The sequence below is a fragment of the Narcine bancroftii genome, chromosome 5 (assembly GCF_036971445.1).
Source record: "Narcine bancroftii isolate sNarBan1 chromosome 5, sNarBan1.hap1, whole genome shotgun sequence".
Classification (NCBI taxonomy): domain Eukaryota; kingdom Metazoa; phylum Chordata; class Chondrichthyes; order Torpediniformes; family Narcinidae; genus Narcine; species Narcine bancroftii.
Genome location: NC_091473.1, coordinates 58,862,266 through 58,889,083, shown reverse-complemented (window position 1 = coordinate 58,889,083; position 26,818 = coordinate 58,862,266).

Sequence of the window (26,818 nt, the reverse complement as noted above, 5' to 3'; positions counted from 1 at the left end):
TTGTCTAGCTCATAACTCAAGTTCTCCAATCCACACAAATCTTTTGTTGCACCCTTTTCATCCTAATAGCATCCTTCCTATTGCCAAATAAATCAAGAACTTCATTCAGTACAGGTACATGATCCTTTATCTGGATCCCTTAGGGGACAGTGTGTTCTGAATTTCAGATTTTTCTGGATTTCGGAAAGCCCCCAAGTGCCGGTCCTGCGGCTGCCTCCCCCAAGCACTGGCCGCCTTGCGAACTCCCCCAAGCACTGGTCCCTCACCACCTCCCCCAAGCGCTGCTTGCCCTGCCGACTTTCCCAAGCGTTGGTTCCGGAGCCATCTCCCCCAAGCACCGGTCCCGTGGCCGTCTCCCCCAAGTGCCAGCCGCCTGCCTGTCTCCCCCAAGCACCAGCCCTGAGGCCACCTCCCCCAAGTGCTGGTCCCGTGGCCACCTCCCCCAAGTGCCAGCCGCCTGCCTGTCTCCCCCAAGCACCAGCCCTGAGGCCACCTCCCCCAAGTGCTGGTCCCGTGGCCGCCTCCCCAAAGCGCTGGTCGCCTCTCTCCCCACTTACTGGATTTTGGAGCTTTCTGGATTTTAGGTGTCTGAATAAAGGATCGTGTACCTGTATTTCAAATGTGGCCTTACCAACATCTTGTTCTGTTGTAACATAATATCCTAACTCCTCTATTCAATGCCTTGTTTTATGCATGTGAGCAAACATCTATATCCATTGGGCATCAATGGTTAGACCATGGACTCATCCATCTGAGATATTCTTTCTTCCTTCTTCATATCCTATAACTTCAGAACAAAATGCTTTTAAGATTTCTGGAAGGTTTGTGAACATTTGATTCCCTACTTTTAATATTTTCCCAGTATTTTATGCATCAGATGCTGGACCTCTCATCTCTGCTCCCAATTCTTGGTCCCCTTTGACACGATGATGACGAGTTTATTGTTATACACATTGAAATCCTGATTTCCTGCAGCTGGACAGGTATCAGAGTTGAATTGGAATGGGTGAGAAGTTGTGTGCTTTGATTCAGATATGGAAATTGGTTTTGTGGGGCAAAATTAGCTCAGGTTCAGTAGCAAACTATAAATAGGTACTCGTCATTGGAAACGTGGAGAAAAAAAGTCTCAAAAATCATTGATTAAAATACCTCTTTTAATAAAGCAAATAATTAAGAATTAATCGTATTCACTCAACTCTTGTTTGACTTTGTTTTAGCAAATTCTGTTGCATACATCAATAAAGGTGCTGAAAAATGAGAGTGAGACACCTTGTTTGATATGACTTTATGCTTGGAATGTTCCAGCTGATGATAGTCAGTTTCGTTTCACCCACATCCTCCTTGGTATGGCTGGGAACAGAATGGTAACTGGCTGGTTTTCATGATTCATGGAATCAAGCCATGATAGAAGTGCTGCAAGTCACAGCACAGCAATGCTATTCAAGACAGCAAGATTCCATGGCATTTTGAGTTGTTTAATGGAATTATGAGCACAGTATTCTGAGTGACACACTCATGCAATATTGAAAGGGGGCTATATTGTCAGACAAGCTCTCTTTTGACACAACACCCATTCTCCTTATAAAACAGATAACAATATTTACAGGAGCAGGTCCTTTGGCCCAAGAGTCTGTCCAACATGATCTCCATATTAAACTACTGCTTGCATGAAGGATATCCCTCCATCCCCTTCATATTCACATGTCTATCTGGAAGCCCTATATACTCCCATTGTATCTTTAAATTCAAGTAGTCTTTATTTTTCCTTTTAAACCAAACTGCAATGCAGTGCACAATTTAAAAAAAACGAGATAACATTCCTCCAATCCACGGTGCTACATAAAACAACACAAAACCGCAAAAACAGTATAAGATCACACAAGACGACACTGTTCCTATGCAAGACAAAACAAAAAAACGACACTAAACTAGAATCTACACAAAGCTACATAAAGTGAATAAAACAGTGCAGTCAATACAGTAATTAATTTAAAAACTAGACAATAGGCACAGAAGAGACAAGTTGCAATAAAATAGACAATGAATATTAAAAGTCTGACAGCTTGACTGAAGAAACCGCCTCACAGTTCACAAGCCATATGAGCCTGAAAGCTTTGACACCTCCCCTACCAGCAGCAAGTGACACCAAAGAATGGATGCCTTGTCCCCACATCAGAGGCTCGGTCCCCACAGCAGTCAAGGCTGCGTAGTTTAATAGCTTCTCCCTGAGGTATGTTATTACTTGGTGATTTCCATATTGCAACAACCTCTCACAATGCTCTACCCTCCATTTTTTTCCATTTTAAAATTGTGCATGGTGCCTAACCTAAAAAATTACAGTAGCACCAGGTCCGGAGAGGTCATCTTGCATCAGGACTGCTTCCTCCATTATGGCTGACAACATTTTCCAGGCACCCACCGCTCTCTGTGTAAAATACTTGCCCTGTACCTCTCCTTTAATCTTCCTCCCCTTCACCTGCAATAGTGGGTGGTGCTTTTACCCTGAAGAAAATACTCTTATTGTCCTCTCTATCAATATTTCTCATGATTTATACACCTCTCCTCAGTCCCCTGTGCTTCACGGAAAACAACCCAAGTTTATTCAATCTTTCCCCACGTAGAGCGCGTCGAAAGAACCAAAGAATTGTTGATCCAAACCAAGGCTTTTATTAACTAGAAGACTGGAGCACATCACATGTAGATCGAACAGTCCAGAATGACCTGGTCTGGCAAGGAGCAACCCTTTAAGACCTGCCAGTAGGTGTGGCTACACTCTCAGCCAATCACAGTCATCCTACACTACCATCTGTACATAAACACAATCGTGATAGAATCTGTACCCAAATCTCCCACCCTCTCAATCAGGCAAAATCCTGGTTAACCTCTTCTGTACCCTTTCCAAAATCACTACATCCTTCCAGAATTGCACGCATTATTCCAAATGAAGCTTAATCAAAGATTTATATATCAGCAACATGACTTACTTTCTTTTCTGCTTAATGCTCCACACAATGATGTAAGGATACCATACACCTTTTTATTAACCACCCCATCCACTTGCACGGCCACTTTCAATGAGTTGTATTTCCAGATCACTGCACATGAATACCTTAAAGAGTCCTGCCATTAACTGTGCATGTTCCCCTTACATTTGACCTCCCTAAGTGTAATCCTTGTTCGGATTACACTCATCTTACATTTCCCTGTCTATATCTGTAACTGATCTATATTCTGTTGTATTCTTTGATGAACCTTTGTATTGTCTATAACTCCACTAATCTTTTACCATCTCCAAACTTACTAACCCACCCTCCAACATTTTCATTTGAGTCATTTAAGTATATTGCAAACAACAGGGATCCCAACAGAGACTCCTGCAGAACCCCACTGGTCACAGGCCTACAGAATCATAAACAGCATTACATACTAGTTGCACCTCCCATGCCTGGGCACCAGCTCGAGCCAGGTCCCAGATGGATACTGTGTCATCCCGTCCATTCGGGTACCTTATCAGAGCATACTGTGGGGTAGCATGCAGGAAAAGCACTTCCTTGACCAGCGGGTCTGCGTTTTATATACTAACAAGCTTCCGGAGAAGCACCAGCCCTGGGGTCATCAGCCAGACCGGCAGCATGTTTCCTGAAGCTGACTTCCTAGGGAGGGAGAACAATTTTTCATGTGAGGTGACATTAGTACAGCACTGCTGCATGGACCCAAAAGGACTGCCCTCCAGATCGTGCCATTCTCCATTTCTATCTGCTCGATCTCGCAGGGGTTGTAGCTGGTAGGTCCTACTCCCTTGGAAAGGAAGTATTGCCACAACTCCTCACTCGTGAATGAGGACCCCCAATCACTGTGAACGTAACTGGGGTATCCAGACAGGGTGAAGATGGTGTGGAGGGCTTTAATGACTATGGATGTAGTCATGTCAGGGCAGGGGATGGCGAATGGGAAATATAAGTACTCGTCCATGATATTTTGGAAGTAGACTGCCTGATTTGTGGATGGGAGGGGCTTCTTGAAGTCCATTCTGGGACATTCAAAGGGGTGAGTAGCCTTGATGACATGGGCTCTCTCTGGTCTGTAAAAATATGGCTTGCATTCTGTGCAGACCAACTAATTGCAGGTCAGCTCCTTGACCTCCTCGACTGAGTAGAGGAGGTTATGAGCCCTCACAAAATGGTAGAGCCTTGTGACGCCAGGGTGATGTGGAGGCTAACGTGGAGGCAATTTACTTGCACCCTGGCGCAGTTCCCCGGGACAGGGCATCGGGTGGCTCATTAAGCTTGCTCGGCCGGTACAAGATCTCATAATTATTGGAGCTCAATTCTCCACCTCATGATCTTGCCATTTTTGATTTTACTCTGCTGTTTATTATTGAACATAAAAGCGATGGCTCTCTGGTCCATCAGCAGGGTGAATGGTCTGCCGGCCAAGTTGTACATCCAGTGATGCATGGGCTCCAATATAGCCTGTCCCTCCTTCTCGATGGCAGAGTACCTGTGTTCGGGGCCTTGGAGGGTTCAGGAGAAAAATGTGTGGCGGCCAGAGCGAAGTTGGAGGCATCACTCTCCACTTGGAATGGGATGGATTCATCAATGGCGTGCATTGCCACCTTAGCAATCTTGTCCTTGATGCCCTATAAAGCCTTACAGCCTCCGCTGGCAGGAGAAGGTGATGGTTTTCACCAGGGTTTGGGCCTTGAGAGCATAGCTGGAGATCCATTGGGCATAATACGAGAAGAGCCCCAGGCACCTTTTTAAAGCCTTGGGGTTCTGGGGGAGAGGTAATTCCAGAAGGGGCCGCGTGCACTTGGGGTCGAGGGCGATGATGCCATGCTCCATCGTGTACCCCAGGATTGCCAGCTGCTTGGTGCTAAACCTGCACTTTTTCTTATCATACGTGAGCTTGAGGGATTTTGCAGTGGCCAGGAACCTCTGCAAGTTCTTGTCATGTTCCTCCTAGTTATGGCATTCGATGATGACATTATCCAAATAGGGATAAGTGGCTGGATAAGTGGTCCATGGTGGAGAAGACACTGAACTAGGTGATCTCATTCACCAAATTAGCTATGGGTGGAAGAAGGTAGGTGTCTAATAACATGAACCTGTTGATGATCTGGCTGTAATCTATAATGATCTGGTACTTCTCCCCAGTCTTCACCACCACCACTTGCAACCTCTAGGGTTGATACTAGATTCTATTATGCCCTCCCCCAGCAGTCACCCCACTTCCGTTTTTATGAATTCCTTGTCACCAGAGCTGTATTTCCTGCTCTTAGTGGAGACTGGTTTGCAGACCAGGTGAGGTTTTGGAACAGACGGAGCAGAGGGACCCAAAGGGTGCCCATGCCACAGGTCGGACAATCTACCTGGAATTCTGGTGTATGATTGGGCTTATTCGGGAGGACGACAGGACCTCCAGGAACTGGTTATTACTGACTGACCATGGGGGGGGAGGGGGGTGTGGTCCGTCAAACTGCATCACCCAACCTTAATCTGGCTCTCCAGTATGATGGGTGCGCAGAGGTGGGGCATCACCAGCAGTTTGAAGTTTTTATATTTTGTGCCCCCCACAGTTAGGGTCATGGTGCAACACCTGCAGATTTCCACAGAGAGGGATTTGGAGGCTAGTATTACCTTGTACTTCACTGAGGACACAGTCAGGGAATAACATTTGGCCGTGCCCTGGTGTATGAAGCTCTCTGTGCTTCCCGTGTCGAACAGGCAGCCTGTGGTGTGGCCGTTTACTTTGATGTCCATAATCGCTTGTCCCAGCTGGTGTGGTCTGCCCTGGTGCAGTATGATGGAGGCCAATGTCAGCTCACTGTCCAAATCGCTGCTACTTTATCATTGGGTTGGTTGCTACCAAGATGCCTACCCGGAAGATCGTGAATTGGCCACCCCCATGGATCGCATGCTGTGGAGTCCAGAAGAGAAGCTGGATGTGACGTCACTCCATATCGTTGCATGCCTGTGCTGGATGTTTGATTCTCGGCCACCATAAATGTCGATATAATTGGGTCAGGCCAAGATGGCGGTGCGAGTTGTGGTCTGCATGCAGCACTGCTAGAGTGGGATTTAGAGTGGCATACCTTGGCGTAATGCCCTTTCCTCCGGCAGTATGAGTGGGTCATCCTAATAGCCGGACAGTACTTCTTTGGGTTTTTGCTTTGGCAGCAGTAGTTGCGCCTCATGTGCTTGGCAATGGCAGTCAGGGTCCCTGAGTCCCAAGATGATGTTGCCCGTTCTCCTCACCTGGTGGCCACGTGGCCTGTTGAGTAGGCCTCCATTTTCTTTTGGGTATTCTCCAGTGATCGGGCCATCAGGACAACTTCCTGAAAGGACCAGTCACCTTCTCCATGAGTCATTCCTTTACACAATGGGAGTGGAAACCCATTACTTGACCGTCGTGAATGAACTCCTCCTGGTAAGTTGCTGCAGTCATATCCCGGCACCCACAGGCTTGCCCCAGCTCCCGCATGGTCTTTAAGAAATCGTCTACTGACTCATCAGGGCCCTGACGTCGGGTGCCCAGTTGGTAGCGAGCATACATAGTGTTTATCGGGGGTCCGTATTGCTGTCACAGTAGGGCCATTGGCTTTTTGCTCCCATTACTGTCACAAATTATTTGGTATGCTTGGTGGCCTACTGCTGCAAAGAGCAGGTCATATCGATTGTTGTTGGCTGTGATCTTGTGGCACCTCATGTAGGCCTTCAAGCAATGTAGTCACAGATTAAACCTGACAGAGACTTCTGGTTCCTTTGGATCGGTTTCCAGTGTCTCCAATCTAATCATCTTGTTCATGGCAATTAAAATTCTAATTAATAAATTGTGACACGATCAATGACCACCCCCACACATGAAGCAAGTAGTCAAAGGGTTTATTAATCAGAAAACCTTGGCATTCCTCTACATGCTGCTGGCTCAGGTCCAGGGCAGGTATGAGGGCTCACAGCTTTTATTAAGGATCTTATGGGGAAGAGCTACCGTTACAAAAGGCAGGCCAGCCTGCCCAACCCAGAGACGTTGTGCCAGCATTACCGCGTTCCACCACACACAGTCTGTCCAGGTTAGCAGCAGAACATTGACCATCATCATGCAGAGCACTGAGCACCTTGGAGCTGTGTCTTTTAGCCCATTCCTATTCATGCTACTAGCCCACTTCTACATAGCCAGATCCAACTCAAACAGTTTGGAAATGACACAATATTAGTCGGCCTCATTAGCAACAATGATGAGTTATGCAACAGAGATGAGGTCTAAAATCTCATAATATAGTGTGAGAATAACAAATTGAGTCTCATTGTGGACAAAACAAATGAGATGATTATGAACTTCAGGAATGATCACATTTAAATTTAGACATATAGCCCACACGTCTGCACAACCTAATTTACACCCAATTAATCTCAGTAGTGGAGAGATTAGAGAGGACCAAGTTCTTCAAGCAACTTATTATAGATACACGACATCTCCTCACTTGTCAGGAAGGCATCTGCATTTCCTGAGAAGACTGAGGCTGGCCACCATCCTGCCAACTTTCTACAGGGGCCCTATTGAGAACATCCTTGCTAGCTGCATCATAGGGTGGTACAGTTGCTATAGAACATTGGATTGCAGGTCAATCCACAGGTCCATAGGAGTAGCAGTCTGCCTCTCTTCCATTGATGTGATCTATCTGTATCATTGTTTGAAGAGGGCATTCAAAATCATTGAGGACCCCTACCATCCTGCATGCAGCATCTTTCAGCCTCTCCCATCAGGAAAGAGATACAGCTTCTTTCCACGGGCAGTGAGACTGTTGATCTGAATGAACTGCTCATACAAATCCTCCATGACTCAACTATTTATTAAACAATATTTATTTATTTAAAAAATATATATATAATATGTGTGTGCTGCATGTGTATCGTTTGTCTGTATGTGTATGTCTGCTTGTGTGTTTGTTTGCATGTTTTGCACCTAGGAACGGAGAATGCTATTTTGTTGTGTTGTAGTTGTGCAATCGACGATAATAAACTTGAACTTGAATCTGTTGTTGAATCATACAGTGCCAGTGGTATCCCTGTATTTCTATTTCCATGGGCTTTCAGAGATGATGTCTGCTCCTTCTAATTAGTACTGTCTCTCTTCCCTTAGAATCTCATAATGTTGAATCATTATTGCCTTCCATCACATCTGGTGTTGAGGTGAGCTTCATCGTCAATGTATCACCAACTGTTCCTGCCTTATGGTCATCTTCTGCTGTCTTCTGACATGTGTTTTGTGCCTCTAGCTTCAGCAGCCTTTCTGTAGGAAGGAGTAGTCCAAATGCATCTGCAGATTAGTCTCTACAAAGGACTGCTCATCACTCTTGGAATGGGGCCATTGATAAGATCAGGGTGCTCAAGTAGGGGTGATACTGTGATGAATTGCCCTCCTTCAGAAGTTCTTTGAGTATTATTACATTTAAAAGGGACAAGCTGGTGTCATTCATAGAAACATAGAAGATAGGAGCAGGAGTAGGTCATTCGACCCTTCGAGCCTGCTCCGCCATTCAACGAGATCATGGCTGATCTTAAAGTTCAGTACCCCGTCCCCGCCTTCTCTCCATCACCTTTAATACCCTTATACTGAAGAAATAGATCTAATTCCCTCTTAAATAGATTTAATGAACCTGCCTCTACTGCCCTCTGTGGCAATGAATTCCACAGATTCACCACCCTCTGGGTCAAGAAATTCCTCCTCATCTCGGTCCTAAATTTAGGGAAAGGGGCCTTCCAGATTTCTATCATAATGTGCGAGGAATACTTTCTGATAACCCTCTAAATTCCAAGCTTTCTTTTGAAGTAAATTCCATTTGTTATCTTAAAAAAAATTATTTGCATTTAAATTTAGACATACAGCCCACACGTCTGCACCGACCAATTTGCACCCAATTAACCTACACCCCATATGAGAGGGGGAAAAAACTAGTTGAAAATCACTGGTTTAGAAGGATATGCACAAATTGCTGGCAAATGGGCTGAGCCCAGAATACCATTTTGGTCGATACATACGAGTTGGGCCGAAGGGCCTGTTTCACGTTCTGACGATATCAAGGCTTCCCCTGCTGAATGGAGAATTTAATTCATTGGAGAATGACTTGTGTTGAAACAAAACAATTCTTATTAGCAGGAATGAGTATAAAGTGCCACCACATGGAGATCCTTATCAATTAAACACAGCAATGCCACTGATTTTATTTGATTTGTCACTTCCCTCGAGAAAGTGGAAGGCAATTCATTTGTTAAATATCATTCATAGAACTGTTATTTTTCACTGCAGGGATCAAGTGTCACTCATCTACTTGGCTAAGTTACCAACACAGTTGGTACTGGACTGTGTACTTTAATGATAACCAACATCAGGATTAGACATCATGAAAAACCATTCATGTTGGGATCACTCAGCAGGTGAGGGAGCATCTAAAGTGAGAGAATTAACATTTTGGCTTGATGGCTGTTTATGAGAGCTAAATCTGTTGTCAAAAGCATTGCCTCCTTGCTCCTTGAACATTTCCAGCATACTATTTCTCTTTCAAATTCAGCATCTGCAGAATCTTGTTTTAGTTTCAAGCCTTTCACTTCAACAAAATATATTAGGTGTTTGCAAGCTTAAAATTAGTAAAGAGCTGCAGAGTTGATACTGAATTTCGCCATTTTGTGTCAACATTTCTTAGAATGGATTTGTTCATTTCTGCATCTGTAGACAGTGTAAAGCTCTGTTTTGTTCTGGTGAATTGATGAATGAACTCTCCACTAGGTGGAAATAATTTCATGGGGGAGCTGCTTTCATGTCATGATTGCTGAAGACAGCTAATGTACGCTGAAAACTTTATTTGTGATGCAGTGTTGATTTCACAAGATCTGTTTAAAGTTGTGCTGCAATTCTTGAAGTCACCCTGAAGGCCTTGAATGAATGGTGTATAGAGTAACTCTATATTTCTATAGTGTTAGACCTTAAGACATAGCAGCAGTATTAAGCTTTTTGGCCCATTGAGTCATGACTGATTTACTATCCTTTTTAACACCATTCTACCACCTGCAACCCTTGGGTCCCTTCTTAATTGTGGTGGTACACCACTGGCCTACTGCAGTGGGCAACCTCTGTACCTGCAGGAGTGTAAGGGGGAACAGGACAACACCCAGTCGGGTGTCAATCACCTTGTGCCGGCCTCTGAAGTCTCACTCAGAGTTACTGCAGCAACAGCCAGCCTGGCTCTATGGAAGTCTTTGCTGATTAAAGCCTGTTGTACAGTCTTTACCTTGTGGGTGTCTGGTTCTGTCTAACAGCGCACCACAATTTAATCAACAAAAACTTTTTCCCATGGCTGCTATGCAAAAACTCCTGAGTGCAGGGAGCCTCGAAGTTGACCCATGCCACCTGGAAGCCCAGACACGCTTCGAGATCTGGAGGCACACGGTCGAAGCAATCATTGAGGTGCACGTAGACGGCATCCTGGACTCAGATCGGAAGAAGCTTGTTCTACTCTGATCAAAGCTGGGTCCCCACGCTGTCCAGGCAACCAAACGCTGCTCCAAGTACAAAGAAGCAATCGATACTCTCGAGACCTTGTACAAGCCCCCCATGAATACGGTCTTTGCAAGGTACCTCCTCAATACCCGAGCCCAGCAACCCGGGGAGACGGCTGCAAGAGTTGGTCTGACCGTGTCTGGCTGAACCCGGGGTAGGTGCAGAGGAGATCGAGATGCTGATCCGGGATGCCTTCGTCCAAGGGCTACGCTCGAGGGCCATCCAGCAGAAGCTGCTGTAAGATAGCATCTACACCCTGGCCAAGATTTGGAAGTGGTCCAAATCCTGGAAGCTGCAGTTCTGCACATCGAAGCCTTTGATCTCAGGCTCCCCCAGGCTCCCTCATGGCCACTGCCTCACACTACAGCTGCAGTCCTATACCAAGCTGGGGAAGAGAACATCACTGCGGCGGGCGCCCGGTTCCCCTGTAAGTACTGTGGGTGCTGGTGTGGTTCAGACCGATGATTGCACCAAAACTGCCCGGCTAGGAATCTGTACTGTTCCCGATGTGCCAAGAAAGGCCACTTTGCTAAAGAGTGCCTCTCAAAGCCAGCCTTCAGCTCAGCGGCCCTCAATGACCTCCCCCGTGGACCCCTCCACATGTGCGTGTCAGGCGATGCCATTGTCCCCGCTACTACTTCCGCCTTCCCCGACTCCGACGGTGCAGCATCTGGCCCCACCAGCAACGATCGCAGCGTGCGCCCCATGCACCCGAACCAGCCTCCGCTCTCGCCAGCGCTGCTCACCGAAAACTACAAGGACATCACTTCCAGCTCATGGTGTGACATCACTTCCAGCCAATGGGGTGACATCACCTCCGCTGGCCACGATGATGTCACTTCCCCCAGTGTGACCAACACAGCTGGGGAAGGAGGCAAGCCACGCCACGGGTCCACACGTGGCGCTGCCATCTTGGTCTAAGCAGAGGCTGACACAGAGGCCGTCTGACGATGACGGGGATGATGTGGTTAACACGGGCGATGACCAGTCTGCCCCACCGATGCACCCCACGCCTCTGGACGCCATCAGTTGCTGCACGTTGCACCCCATGACCGATGATGACGTGGTCAACACGGGCGATCACCAGGCCACAATACCGATGCTCTCCACGTCTCCGAACACCATAAATCGCTGCACACAACCAGAGAGTGATGACTCCGACCCCGAGATGGTCCTGGCTGCCACCACTCTGAACAAGAACATTCTCCCACGACCTCGGGCGCTCTATGATGGACGTGCAAGTCAAAGCGCAGGTAACAAAGTGCCTGTTCGACAGCGGCAGCACTGAGAGTTTCATTCACCTTAGCGTGGCCTACTCTCTGAAATTAAAAGTCCACCCCACTACCTTCTCGATTGCCCTCACCACCAAGACTGTTAGGAACCTCGGACACTGCTCGGCAGATATAACTTTGAAGGGGAGACATACACGAGGTTTAGGCTCCTGGTCATGCCCAAACTCTGCGCTCCAGTCCTCCTGGGCCTGGATTTCCAGTGACAGCTGCAGAGGATCACCCTTGCCTTCGGGGGGCCCCAACCTCCACTCACGCTGCACAGCACGCTGACCTACCAGCCCCGGCCAACTTGCGGCCTCTCCACACTATGTGTCACCCCTCCCCCAGTGCTCTTTGCACACTTTACGCCAGGCTGCAAGCCGAACGCCACCAGACATAGGCGCTATTGCGCCTCAGGCAGAGACTTTATCAAGGCGGAGGTGCAGCTGCTCCTGGCGGAAGGCTTCATAGAGCCCAGTAACAGCCCTTGGAGAGCCCAAGTCCTGGTGGGCAAAGAGGGAAGTAAGCTGAGGATGATCGTGGATTACAGCCAGACCATAAACCAATACACCCAACTTGATGCCTACCCCTGCCGTGGATAGCCAACATGGTCAACGAGATAGCCCGCTACTGGGTTTTCTCCGCGAATGACCTGAGGACGGCTTATCACCAAATCCCCATCCACCTGAGGGACAAGCCCTACACCACTTTCAAGGCAGACGGGTGCCTGTACCAGTTCCGTCGAGTTCCCTTTGGGGTCACAAATGGCGTCTCTATCTTCCAGTGGGAGATGGATCGCATGGTAGACCGGCACAAGTTGAAGGCGACGTTCCCGTATCTGGATAACATCACTATCTGTGGCCGTGACCAACTGGACCACGATGCCAACCTGGAGAAATTCCTCCAGATGGCTAGGGAGCTGAACCTCACTTACATCAAGGAGAAATGTGTGTTCAGCACAACCCGCCTCACCATCCTGGGGTACATCGTGGCCCATGGGGTCATTGGCCCAGATCCAGAGCAAATGCGCCCATTAATGGAGCTACCTCTTCCCCCCCACGCTAAAGGCACTCTGCAGGTGCCTTGGCTTATTCTCCTATTACTTACAGTGGGTTTCCCACTTGTCAGACAAAGTCCACCCACTTGCCCAAGCTACAACTTCTCCCCTCTCACCCGAGCCACACTTCATGCGCATCAGGCAGGACATAGCAGATGCCACGATGCAGGCCATGGATGAGGACTCCCCCTTCCAGGTGGAGAGCGATGTCTCTGAGGTAGCCCTTGCCGCTACTCTCAACCAAGTGGAGCGCCCCATCACCTTCCTCTCTAGGACCCACCATGGCTCCGAGCTAGGGCATTCCGCCATTGAAAAGGAGGCCCAGGCAATTGTGGAAGCGGTCCGCAACTGGCACCACTACCTGGCTGGCAGGAGATTCACCTTCCTTACCAACCAGTAGGCTGTGGGGTTCATGTTTAACACCGCCCACAAGAGCAAGATCAAAAATGACAAGATCTTGTGCTGGAGAGTCGAGCTGGCAACCTATAGCTAGGACATTCAGTACTGCCCAGGAAAGTTTAACAACTCCCTCGATGCCCTCTCTCAGACATGTGCATCTATACACAATGAAAAGCTGCAGGCACTGCATGAGTCCATCTGCCATCCGGGTGTCACCAGGTTGTATCATTTCATTAAGTCCTGGATCCTGCCATTTACCATTAGGGACGTCAGGGACATGACCGAGGCCTGTCAGGTCTGCACGGAGTGTAAACCCCGTTTCTTCCATCCACCCCAGGCCCATGTTGTAAAGGCCACTTGCCCTTCGAGTGCCTCAGCATGAATTTTAAAGGGCCCCTGCCTTCCACGAACTGAAATGCCTACTTCCTCACGGTAGTGGACAAGTACTCCTGCTTTCCTTTCGCTATCCCTTGCCCGGACACCTCAACGGCCACTGTCATCAGGGCCCTGGAATAGATAACATAACATAACATATAACATAACAATTACAGCTCGGAAACAGGCCATTAGGCCCTTCTAGTCCGCACCGAACCAAACACAACTCTCTAGTCCCACCTACCTGCACAATGACCATAACTCTCCACCTTCTTCTCATCCATATACTTGTCCAGCTTTTTCTTAAATAATAAAATTGACTCTGCCGCCACTATTTCTCCCGGAAGCTCATTCCACACCGCTACCACTCTCTGAGTAAAGAAGTTCCCCCTCATGTTACCTCTAAACCTCTGCCCCTTAACTCTTAACTCATGTCCTCTTGTTTCAATCTCTCTTACTCTTAACGGAAATAGTCTATCCACATCCACTCTGTCTATCCCTTTCATAATCTTAAATACCTCTATCAAATCCCCTCTCAACCTAATCTGCCCAATCTCTCCCTATACTCTAGATGCTTAAACACAGGTAACATTCTGGTAAATCTTCTCTGCACTCTCTCCACTCTGTTTATATCCTTCCTATAATTAGGCGACCAGAACTGCACACAGAACTCTAAATTAGGCCGCACCAATGCCTTATACAATCTCAACATCACTTCCCAACTCCTATATTCCATGCAATGATTGATAAAGGCCAGCATACTAAAAGCCTTCTTCACCACTCTATTCACATGAGTTTCTACCTTCAGGGAACGATGTACCGTTACTCCTAAATCCTTCTGCTCTTCTGTATTCATCAATGCTCTCCCATTTACTACATATGTCCTGTTCTGATTTTTCTTACCAAAATGAAGCACCTCACACTTATCAGCATTAAATTCCATCTGCCATTTTTCAGCCCACTTTTCTAAGCAGCCCAAATCCCTCTGCAATCCTTGAAAACCTTCTTCATTAACCACTATTCCACCTATCTTAGTATCATTAATCTTAGTATCTTCACCATGTTTGGCTACCCCGCTTTCAATCACAGTGACCGGTGGTCTAGCTTTATGAGTGACGAGCTGCGCCAGTACCTGACGTCGAGGGGCATCATGACTAGTCGCACGACTAGTTATAACCTGAGAGGCAATGGGCAAGTGGAACGGGAAAATGGGGTGGTCTGCAAGGTAGTCCTCCTGGCCCTCAAGTCAAAAGGGTGGGCTGTTACATACTGGCAAGTTGCCCTACCTGAGACGCTCTATGCCATTCGGTCGCTGCTGTGTACGGCTACCAACGAGACCCCTCATGAACATCTATTCTCATTCCCTAGGAAGTCAGTGACTGGAATGTCCCTCCCAGCATGGCATGCATCCCCGAGATCGGTGCTCCTGTGTAAGCACGTACGGGTACAAAAAGCCGAACCTCTGGTCAAGCAGGTTTTCCTCCTACACGCAAACCACAACTACCCCTACATTAGGTTCGGCAGTGGCAGGAAGGACATCGTTTCAACCAGGGACCTGGCAGCAGCAGGAGCACCTTCCATTCCACAGCATCCTTCAGCCCAGGACAATGCCAACCAGGCATACATCCCCAACCCCAGGCAGCTATGGGGCACGCAGGACCTCTTTGACCACCAGGGGCCCACTTCAGCCATGGGGGATGAACCTGCCCCCCCACCATCTAATATGATTCTCACACATCGACCCTGGCCCTCTCAGCCACCCCTCCATGCGGAACCACACCAGTCACTCAGACCCCTGCCGTCAGCTCCCCCCACTTCCCCTTAGACCAGTGACACGGATCCAGTTCTACGACAGTCCCAGAGACTCCGGTGGCTGCCGGATCGTCTCAATCTGTAAATATTGTACTTTTGTTTAGTGGGTATGATTCTTTGTTACTGCCTCCCCCCGGAACAATTTTAAAGAAGGGGGTGAATGTGGTGGTACACCTCCGGCCTACTGCAGGGGGCAACCTCTGTACTTGCAGGAGTGTAAGGGGGACAGGACAACACCTGGCCAGCTGTCAATCAGTCGACCTGAATGGATCAAGCCCCACCCAGTCGGGTGTCAATCACCCTCCGGGATATAAGCCTGTGCCGGCCTCCAAAGTCTCACTCAGAGTTACTGCAGCAACAGCCAGCCTGGATCTGTGGAAGTCTTTGTTGATTAAAGCCTGTGGTGCAGTCTTTACTTTGTGCGTGTCTGATTCTGTCTAACAACCCACCACATTAATCAAGTACTTATCTACCTCTGTCTTAAAAATACCAATAACCTTGCCTCCACTGTCATTGTGGCAACAAATTCTTCAGATTCACCATGCTCTGGATGAAGAAATTCCTCCTCATTTCTGTCCAAAAGAGACATTTTTGTATTCCGAGGCTGTGCCCTCTGGTCCCAGATTCTCCCACCACAGGAAACATCCTCTCTATGTCTACTCTATCCAGGCTGTTCAGTGTTCAATATGTTTCAGTGATCCCCCTACACCACCCCCCCCCCCCATCTAAACTCCTGCAAGTAAAGTCTCAGAGCCATCAAATGCTCTTCACGTGATGACCCTTTCATTCCAGCGATCAATGTGATGAACATCCTCTGGACCCTCACAAGTGCCAACACATCCCTCCTTAGAAGACGAGCCCAAAACTGCTCACAATACTCCAAGTGTAGTCTGACCAGTGCCTTATAAAGCCTCAAACAACTCTTTTGCAACAAAGAACAATGGCTGCACACATTATTCGTAGAGATCTTGTTGGAGGATGGGGGAAGAAGATGTTCATACCTACTATTTTTCACAGCTACTATACTGAGCTTTGACTCAGGTTTCAGGTTGCAACGGGGTGTTGCAACTTCTTTGCATGAATGCACAAGCAATGACATTATGGCAAATTACTACTCTGTTCTATTGAAGGTGTGGGCAAACTGTTCATTCATTCAGAACTAACTTTTTCCAGTATTTTTATTAACATTGAAATTTCACATCCAAAAATACAAAGTACATATAGATATATTTTAAAATTCAAAAAGATACATTACATTTAAATCATATAATTTCACCCTCGGTACCCCACATTTTAATCAAACAGATTATATTGTATTGATATTATATTTATCTTAATATAAAAAGGAAAATCTAAACCCACTACCAAGAAAGAATCTGTTTGGCCAAAAAAAAGGAAGGCAGAATTCTTATCAGTGTGATAAATTATCTCATTGCTTAACCTTTATACCTTCATAACAAATCAAAATTATCAAAGTAATTCAAAAAAGGGTCCCCACAGTGTTTGAAAATTTACATTCAAATCGGAAATTGAGCATCTGATCTCTAAGTTTAAACATGACATGATGTCACGTAGCTGTTGAACATGATTGGGCAGGGTAACATCCCTCCATCTGAGCAATACCACATCCTAGCCATAAGAGAAATAAAATCTAGTACATGTAGGTCAATGCCATTAAAGTTATGTCACTCTCTCCAACAAAATCAAATAAAGCAGTTCAAGGATTGGATTTAAAATTAACTCTGAAAAGTGCAGAGAAAGTTTAAACTACTACAATCTAGTATTTTCCAAGATTCTGACATGTCTAAAACATATCTCAACGAGGAGATACATCCACATAAAAACGAGATAGCTAGAATTTGGGCATGTGAGCCCTATGGACTACTTTAAGAGATAGGGCACATAAAGAAAAGGTATTAACCAATTTGAAAATTACATTCCGAGTTTCTTCAGGAATTAGAAGCTGTAGATCCTGTTCACAGGCTTTTTAAATTTTATCTGATGGAGCGTCTCTTATTCCCGACAACATATCAGAACAAACTAAAAAAAGGTTTACACTGAATGCAGTGAAGACATGAGTCTCTTTTGATCTCTTGGATTGTACATAGCGAAGTGCTTTAATGCTTTGAAGAGGAGGTAAGGGGGACAGGACAACACCTGGCCGGCTGTCAATCAGTCGACCTGAATGGATCAAGCCCCACCCAGTCGGGTGTCAATCACCCTCCGGGTGACTATGGAAGTAGGCATTTCAGTTCGTGGAAGGCAGGAGCCCTTTAAAATTCATGCTGAGGCACTCGAAGGGCAAGTGGCCTTTACAACATGGGCCTGGGATGGACGGAAGAAGCAGTGTTTACACTCCACGCGGACCCGATGTAACATGAGGGAAAGGGCAGTATTATGATGTGGGAACAGAATGGGTAAAGATGATAAGGGAAGAAGGAGGCTTGTGTGGGATCAGCCATGGAATGTTTCTAACACCTCATCGGAACTCAACAACAAGCACCAAAATCTTAGTTGTCTGGCAGTAAGAGGGGGCTTCCTATACAGTTGGTGCTTCACTGCTGCCTTGTCCTGCCTGGGAGATGTCTCAGTACAGATAAAATGATAGTATGCCCTGTCAAAATTTGTCTCAAGTAGCCATGTAAGAGAGGATTTTCTGATCTCCCAACTATTCCCAGCGGCGCACACTGAGACAAATATCAAGTGCTCCAGGAAGATCATTAAATTGGTGATGGACACACTTTGATCTGCCTGAAACTTCTAGTGTATGGCGATGTCTTAGAAGTGAAAGCTGGCAGCTGTAACATTCCAGTGTGGTGGAGTACCTGCTGAGGGACTCACTAAAGCTCAGTGTGGCCAATGCAAAGGCTCTGTGGGAAGGACTATGGACTAGAGTCCTGCTGGGCAGTCATTGAGGAGCTGGGGCCCTTGCAACAAACACTTTAACAAAGAAATGTAAGTGGAATTGCTGCTTTGTTAGAGTATGCATTGGTTCAGGGGCACATGTCATACACATAAGTGCTATGTGCAGATGCACAGAAATTCTGACTTCCTGCAGCCATGCAGGTACATAAGATACACCAATTACAATATTAAAAATTAAATGACCACAATTTTCCAATACAGAAAAAAAGGTAAAATAAAGATGAAATAATAGATAAATAAATATTCACACTTGCAGTTAATGCATGAAAAAAAGTCACGTTTCAATAGCAAAGACAGATTTTTGGTGGTCCCAGATTAGTATGCACTGTATTGTATTTGCTGTATAATTTAAAATTATGAATAAAATAGATATATTAAAATTTTTTAAAGTGCTGAATGTAGGCTTAAATTTGACCTGTGATGACTACTGAGGTCATCACAGTCCTAGGTTCATGATCAATGGTTTTCAAACTGCCCCCCGAAACTCACATTCCATCTTAAGCAACCCCTATGTCATAAGTGCTCTGTGATTAGTAAGGGATTGCTTAAGGTTCCATGTGAGTGAAAAGAAAAAGTTTAAAAACCACTGTTATAATTGTACCGAATTGATTAGTCATGTGCACAAAGGAAATGGGCAAATGACAATTTTTCTCAAGCTAAATAGTTCAGGTACAATGGTTTTCAACCATCCCGTCCCACTCATATATCACCTTACTAATCACAGAGCACTTATGGCATAGGGATTGCTTAAGGTGGTATGTGAGTGGAAAGAAAAGGTTTGATTGTGGTGCAGAGCAATAGTTACATCACCGCACATCGAGTTACCATTAAGTAAAGGGGCAGAAATGCCTGTGCTGAGATCATGGAGTTGCAGGAAATAGACACCCAGTTTTGCCGTAACAGCCATGTGGATACCCTAGCTTCACCCGAGAGGTGGATGAATATTTAAGGCAATAGTCTTCATCCAAAGCCATTTGCTGTGCAGTTCTGAGAATGTCATTCTTAGGCACATCTCTGACATTCACTGTCAGTACTATTTTTTTTTGCTGATCTGTGGATATTTATTTACATTTTTCAAATTTCTATGCTTGCTTAAGATATAAAAGCCTATCATCCATCCCACTGGGACTATGCAGACTCCTACACCAACCCCTTTTCCTCACTCTACTCTATCCACTCATCAATTCCATCACCTCTCTGTATCTGGGTCAATTTACAGTGGCCAATTAATACAATGATGCACATATTTTTGAGATGCAAAAGATAACTAGAGCACCTGGAGGAAATCCACAGGGCCCCAGGCAAAACATGGAAAATCCAAACAGCAAGAGGTCAGGATTGAACCCACATCTCCAGAGCTGTGAAGCAGTGGCTCTATCAGATATCTGCTGCCTTGGGATCATCACAGTGGAAAAGCTTTTGACAAGTCTCACATGCCAGGATGGGTAAAAAACATAAAACTAAAAGTGGAGTGGGGAATTGGGTACAAAAATGGGTTGGTGGCAGGAAGCAAAGTAAAGGAGATGTCTGTCTGACTGTTGACTGTTTCTGATGAATGGGTTGGTTTTGCCAAGACTTGGTAAATGCTCCATTCCTGCTGGTAGTTTACAAAAATGGCTTGGACATGGATAGCGGAAGTAATAAAAAGTTTGCAGATGATACAAAGTAGGCTGTGTGGTGGATAGTGAGAAGGAGAGATTGCAAGAGGCTGTTCATGGACTCGTGAAGTGGGCACAGGAACAGTAAATGGAATTTCATCCAAAGATGTGTGAACTAATGAATTTAGGGTGATGCAACAAGAAAAGGAACACTTAATGATCGTACACAATATGCAATACTGAGTTGTGTGAAGGAGCAAAGGAACCTTGGCATTATCGTCCATGGGCCTTTGAAGATAACATGCACTAAGGATGTTCTCATTCATGTCTGCTGAATGTTTAAAACCTCAATAGTGCAGCAACAAGACAGTCATACAGGTCACATGTTTGTGCCAAACATGATGCCCAGTTCAAAATTCAAATTTATTGTCTGAGAACATACATGACATCACAAACAACCCTGAGATTCTTTTTCCTGTGGGCAAGGAAGAATTTATAATATATTCAAGAATAAAGATAGGTATATAAAAGAGAGAAATATAAAGAAATAAATAAGCAAATACAGAAAATAAATATTCAGTAATAAATAATGAGCAAAGTAACAGTCCTTATATGAGTCTGTTCAGAGTCTGATGGTTGAGGGATATCAACTATTCATGAACCTGGATGTATGAGTTTGGGCCAGCTGTACATCTTTCCTGATGACAGCAGTGAGAACAGAGCACGTCCTGGGTGGTGTGGATCCTTGATGATTCCTGCGGTATTCTGATGGCAACATTACAGGTAGATGTTCTTGATGGTGAGGAGAGTTTTACCTATCATGTATTAGGCTGTGTCCACTACCTTTTGAAGGGTGTTCAAAGTATTGATGCCCCATACCACGTGTGGTGCAGCGAGTCAACACACTTTTCACTGCAAAACTGTTCAAGTTTGCCAAGGTTAACTATATCATTCTGAACCTCTGCAAACTCTGGTAAAAGAATAGGCACTGACATGCTTTCTTTATGATGGCATTAATATATTTTTAAAATGTTATTTAAATTTAGATTTGTAGCACGGTAACAGGCCCTTTTGACCCATGAGTCCGTGCTGCCCAATTACACCCAATTGGCCTACAACCTTGGTACGTTTTGAAGGGTGGGAGACACGGGCCGAAAGTACAAACTCCTTACAGAAAGCACGGGATTTGAACACAAACCATGCCGCCCTACACTAACCTTGCCGCCCTCATGTATCATGGGTCCAGAAAAGATCCTCCGGGATAGTGACTCCCAGGAATTTAAATTTTCTCATCCACTCTGGATTATACACCTCTGGTTTTCCTTTCCTGAAATCTACAATCATGTTCTTGGTCTTGGTGCCATTGACTGCAAGGTTATTGTTAGTACGCCATTCAGTTTTCAATCCCCCTCCTAGAAACTGGCTCATCACCTCTTTACGTAAAGCATACTACTGTGGTATAGTCAGAAAATGTGTATATCTTTTTGTTGTCATATTGAGCCACACAGTCATGGGTGTAAAATTATTAGAGCAGGGGGCTAAGTATCCCACCTTGTGGTGCTCTGGTGCTGATCAAGATTTTGGAGGAGATTGAACTGCTTGGGGTCTGGAGGTGAAGAAGTCCAAGATCCAATTTCGCAGTGAGTAATTGAAACCCACATCTTGGAGTTTGCTGAGGGGATAATGGTGTTGAGTGTTGAATTGCAAGCAATAAAGAGCATCCTGATGTGTTCATTTTTGCAGTCCAGGTGTGCCAGGCTTTTGTGTCGAGACAGTGAAATGGCATTTGCTCTAAATCAAACTACTACCTGTACTCTGGTGCTTATATTTGATCGATATCCTGGCTATCCTACTGGATAAACTGAGTGGTTTTCTTTTCTGAGGATTGGACAGAGTAGATGTGAATAAGATGTTTCCCTTGGTGGGTGAATCCAGGACAAGAGGGCACAGTCTTAGAATTAGAAAATACCCATTGAAAACAGAGATGAGGAGAAATTTCTTTAGCCAGAGGGTTATGGATTTGTGGAATTCATTGCCACATGCAGCTGTGGAAGCCTGATCATTGGGGGAGTTTAAGGAGGAGATTGATAGGTATCTAATTAGTCAGGATATCAAGGGATATGGAGAAAGGGCCGGAAATTGAAACTAGTTGTGTGAACAGTTTAGTTCAGGGTGGAGTTGAGGAGAAGAGTCGATGGGCTGAATAGTCTAGTTCCTTTCCTTTATATTGTGATCTTGTGAAAATTTAGTTGAAGCACATACAATTCTGAAGAGTAAATTGGAAGGGCAAGCTTCCATTAGCAGGATCCTTTACCTCTACTCTAATCCTTCCACCACTTCTGTTTAAAGGACTATCATTTCATGTTTTAAATAATTAAAAAAGATAGTCCTTTAAACAGAAGTACAGATAATAAATTAGAGGTGAGGAAATTTTTTCTCACTCAGATGATACTGGAAGTCTAGTTCAGGAAAGGCAAACAGTTACCTGAACGAAGCAGAACTAGGGTATTGTAGAGCAGTTACCTGCAGAAATATATTTCTGGTGCCAGAACATGGAATTAATCTGGGTAGCAGTAATGGCAGATTAACTACCACCTGGGCCCCTAGGGTGAGCTTTATTAAGGCCCCCAAGGGTTAGTGTCATGATGGGACATTTGTAGGCCATGCACACCCACCCAGTGGTGTATCTACCTACAGAAAATAGTGCCCATGGCAAGCACTGAAATTGCGTCCTTGTCCAAACATCTGACACCCATCATTTAAATAATTTTACCAATTCAAAAATACAAGTCAAACTCTCAGTGCTGCAGGGATCTCCCAATGCACTGATTCCCTCTCTATCCCAGCCCAGCCACTGATCCACTCTCTCCCCACCCACCCCCACCTTGTCCCTGCCGACCCTGTTCCCTAGACTGAACCTAGTGCCACTGCTTCTGGACCAGTCAATGCTGAATGACGCAACTTTGCAGCCACCACGGCTCCATTGCGTCGAGGGCTAGGCAGCATTCCTGGCCCTGTGGCCCTTCCCCATCTTCACTGCTTCCGATCTGCCCCCAGCGCCTTCAGCTTCCTCCCTCCTCAGGGGTGCAAACATACTTAGAGCCCAGGCTGTCATTTTGTGGGGCTGAGCAGCACCCCCACTCTGAACCGTGGCGGTACTGGAGATGTCGCGACAGCGCATGCTGCGGCAGCTTCACCCCTCACCTCTTCACCCATCCTCTGCTCTACCCAGGCTGTGTGCAGCATAGCCTGTCAGTGGGTGGGTGACACCAGCCACTTGATGATCGACCAGGCAATGAGCCAATGGAAAGCAAGTTCGGCACCAGCCTGGCCAATAGGAAACACAGAAGGGAGGGGCTGCAGAGAGGGCCCCTGAAGGCTGAGCAAGTCCAGGTTAAAATAGCAATTGTACCCCAGTGTTATCTTAGAACTAACTGTGACTTCACATTAAATTTCCTGCCACTTGAAACTGAACACAACCCTTGATATGAAGCTGGATCCATTATCGAAGTCAGCAGACATTAATGATCATATCACGGTTCACTAGAATATTATCATTTCTTTAATGCCAGATGAAGCTAAGAAACACAGGAACCCACCAGCAGCATTAGCCTTGAGTGGATTTTTATCTTATATTTATTTCAAAGAAGCACAATACATGAAGATCAAATCAGATCAAACAATTTTATTAACATTAGATTTCTAGTACTCCCATGTCCCATCCCCTGCAACTGTATTTGAATCGAAAATAAAATTTCCTGGTGTATGGGTTATTTATACTTACCTGTGTTATGATTACAATTGTTAGAATTAACTCTATAATAACAATTGGGTACATAGTTTCAGGTAGAAGGCAGGCACGTTTCCTTGCCATTGGCACAGGGAGAGTATTACCAGCTGTGTGGGGGATTATGGGTAACGACGATGGCCATTTATCCTGCCACCACCCTGAGCGGGCCCGTTGTTTATTGATTTCAGTGAATAGGTGAAGGCCAATCAACAGGGGCGTTGAAAACTACAAGTTATTGCAATTTTAAGATACTTTTAATATTGTGGCTTAGTTCCCTTTGGCATCATTAAAGTAAAATTTCTATTGTTGTACCTCTTATCTCTATTGTTGTTTGACCCCCCACCCCACCCCCAGCCTTAGCTTTTGAGACCCGAGGCTTCAACCTACCAAGCCTAATGGTTAATCCACCACTGAATAGCAGAGACACAAAGGCAAAAAGGCCAGCTTCTGCGGGCTGAATTCCCCATGATTTCTGTTTGATGGTTCTACTGTCTTGTAACCAAGCTGCACCAAGTATCACCAGCAATTAGAGAAATAAGGACCACTAAATTCAACCTGCATCAAAAGATGTGAGAATAAACAGTATTCCAGTGATCCACCATTTAAAGAAGCAATTTTTTTTCAGATTTTGCAACTGGATACAAAGAGTGGGAGGGCTGCTCACAGAATGAAAGCAGACCAAGACTAGGGCATGGATGGTAGAACCAACATTAATGGTAAATCCCATCTGGTCTAGTTTTTAATTTAGATATACATCTTGATAACAGGCTCTTCTGGCCCACAAACCCACACTCCCCAGTTACACCCAAGTAACATACAAACCCTGTACATTTTTCAAACGTGGGAGGAAATAGGAATAGCTGAGGAAAACCAGAGACACAGGGAGAATGTATAAACTCCTCATAGACAATGACAGGTTCAAACCTGGATTATTGAAGACGCTGTTTACATCTGGTACCGCACGGATGGCAGTCTCTTCAATCTGAGGCGCCTGCAAGCTCACACCAAGACACAAGAGAAACTTGTCCGTGAACTACTCTTTGCAGACGATGCCGCTTTAGTTGCCCATTCAGAGCCAGCTCTTCAGCGCTTGACGTCCTGCTTTGCGGAAACTGCCAAAATGTTGGCCTGGAAGTCAGCCTGAAGAAAACTGAGGTCCTCCATCAGCCAGCTCCCCACCATGACTACCAGCCCCCCCACATCTCCATTGGGCACACAAAACTCAAAACGGTCAACCAGTTTACCTATCTCGGCTGCACCATTTCATCAGATGCAAGGATCGACAATGAGATAGACAACAGACTCGCCAAGGCAAATAGCGCCTTTGGAAGACTACACAAAAGAGTCTGGAAAAACAACCAACTGAAAAACCTCACAAAGATAAGCGTATACAGAGCCATTGTCATACCCACACTCCTGTTCGGCTCCGAATCATGGGTCCTCTACCGGCACCACCTACGGCTCCTAGAACGCTTCCACCAGCGTTGTCTCCGCCTCATCCTCAACATCCATTGGAGCGCTTTCATCCCTAACGTCGAAGTCCTCGAGATGGCAGAGGTCGACAGCATCGAGTCCACGCTGCTGAAGATCCAGCTGCGCTGGATGGGTCACGTCTCCAGAATGGAGGACCATCGCCTTCCCAAGATCGTGTTATATGGCGAGCTCTCCACTGGCCACCGTGACAGAGGTGCACCAAAGAAAAGGTACAAGGACTGCCTAAAGAAATTTCTTGGTGCCTGCCACATTGACCACCGCCAGTGGGCTGATAACGCCTCAAACCGTGCATCTTGGCGCCTCACAGTTTGGCGGGCAGCAACCTCCTTTGAAGAAGACCGCAGAGCCCACCTCACTGACAAAAGGCAAAGGAGGAAAAACCCAACACCCAACCCCAACCAACCAATTTTTCCCTGCAGCCGCTGCAACCGTGTCTGCCTGTCCCGCATCGGACTTGTCAGCCACAAACGAGCCTGCAGCTGACGTGGACTTTTTACCCCCTCCATAAATCTTCGTCCGCGAAGCCAAGCCAAAGAAAGAATAGTATTGTGCTTCTTTTTTTTGTTGACCTGCACAGATTACCCCTTCTCTTGGTACCTCAAATTCCTATTCAACACAGTGTTCCTGGATCATTTTGAATACTGTTACTTCTGCAAATCATGCCTGACAATTTGCTTTCTCTATGAAATTCCAATGTTTCAATACTGTATTGTACCAATAGAGGGCACTTTGACCTAAGAAGTGAGGTTCCTAAATTAATAACGTCCTGTAGCGGCAGCTACTCTGCTCCTGCAATAACTCACGCAACCAGACAGTTTGAGCTCAGTGAGCAGACTAGTTTATTGCAGGTTGCTGGGCTGCACTTATACTCCCAGCCCGGACCTGACTGAGAACCGTGCTGGAGGGTGCTGACATCACCCGGACGTCACATGGTCCCCAAGCACGGGTTTCTGAGCCCCGAGCTGGAAAGGAGGGAAACCCCTGATGGCGCCATTTTGGCCGGCTGCCCCGCTGCATGGTTTACAAGCGGGGCCGGTTCACCTGCCTTGTGGTGACCTGCCACATGGCCCCCCCCTCCCCACCCCAGACCCGGCACCATTGTCCTTTTTTGCCGGGCGGCCTCACTTCTTGGGCTGGGCAACGACCACGGGCGGTGGGATCCAGGTGCGCTGGCTTCAGCCTGACCATGGTAAACAGCTTATGCCTGCTGTCAAAGTCCAATGTGAACGTCGAGCCGGAATGCTGTATATCTCTGAACGGCCCCTCGTTTGGTCACTGCAGAGGTGCCATGGTTGGGCCCCACCGAACAAAAATGAACTCTGCAGAAAGCAGCTCGCCAGGAACGTGAGATGGGTGGGTGCCATGCCTGGGTGGTGGTGGGGGTTTGAAGGAGTCCAAGCGTGCCCTGAGGCAACCGCTGGGGATTGTGAGGTGGATTGATGTCTGGGTAGTCCGAGGGACCCTGTAAGCACTCGCTTGATGGTCTTGTACTTGTCCTCAGTGGATGGGTGCTGAACAAGGTGCAGCACGCATCTGGCGG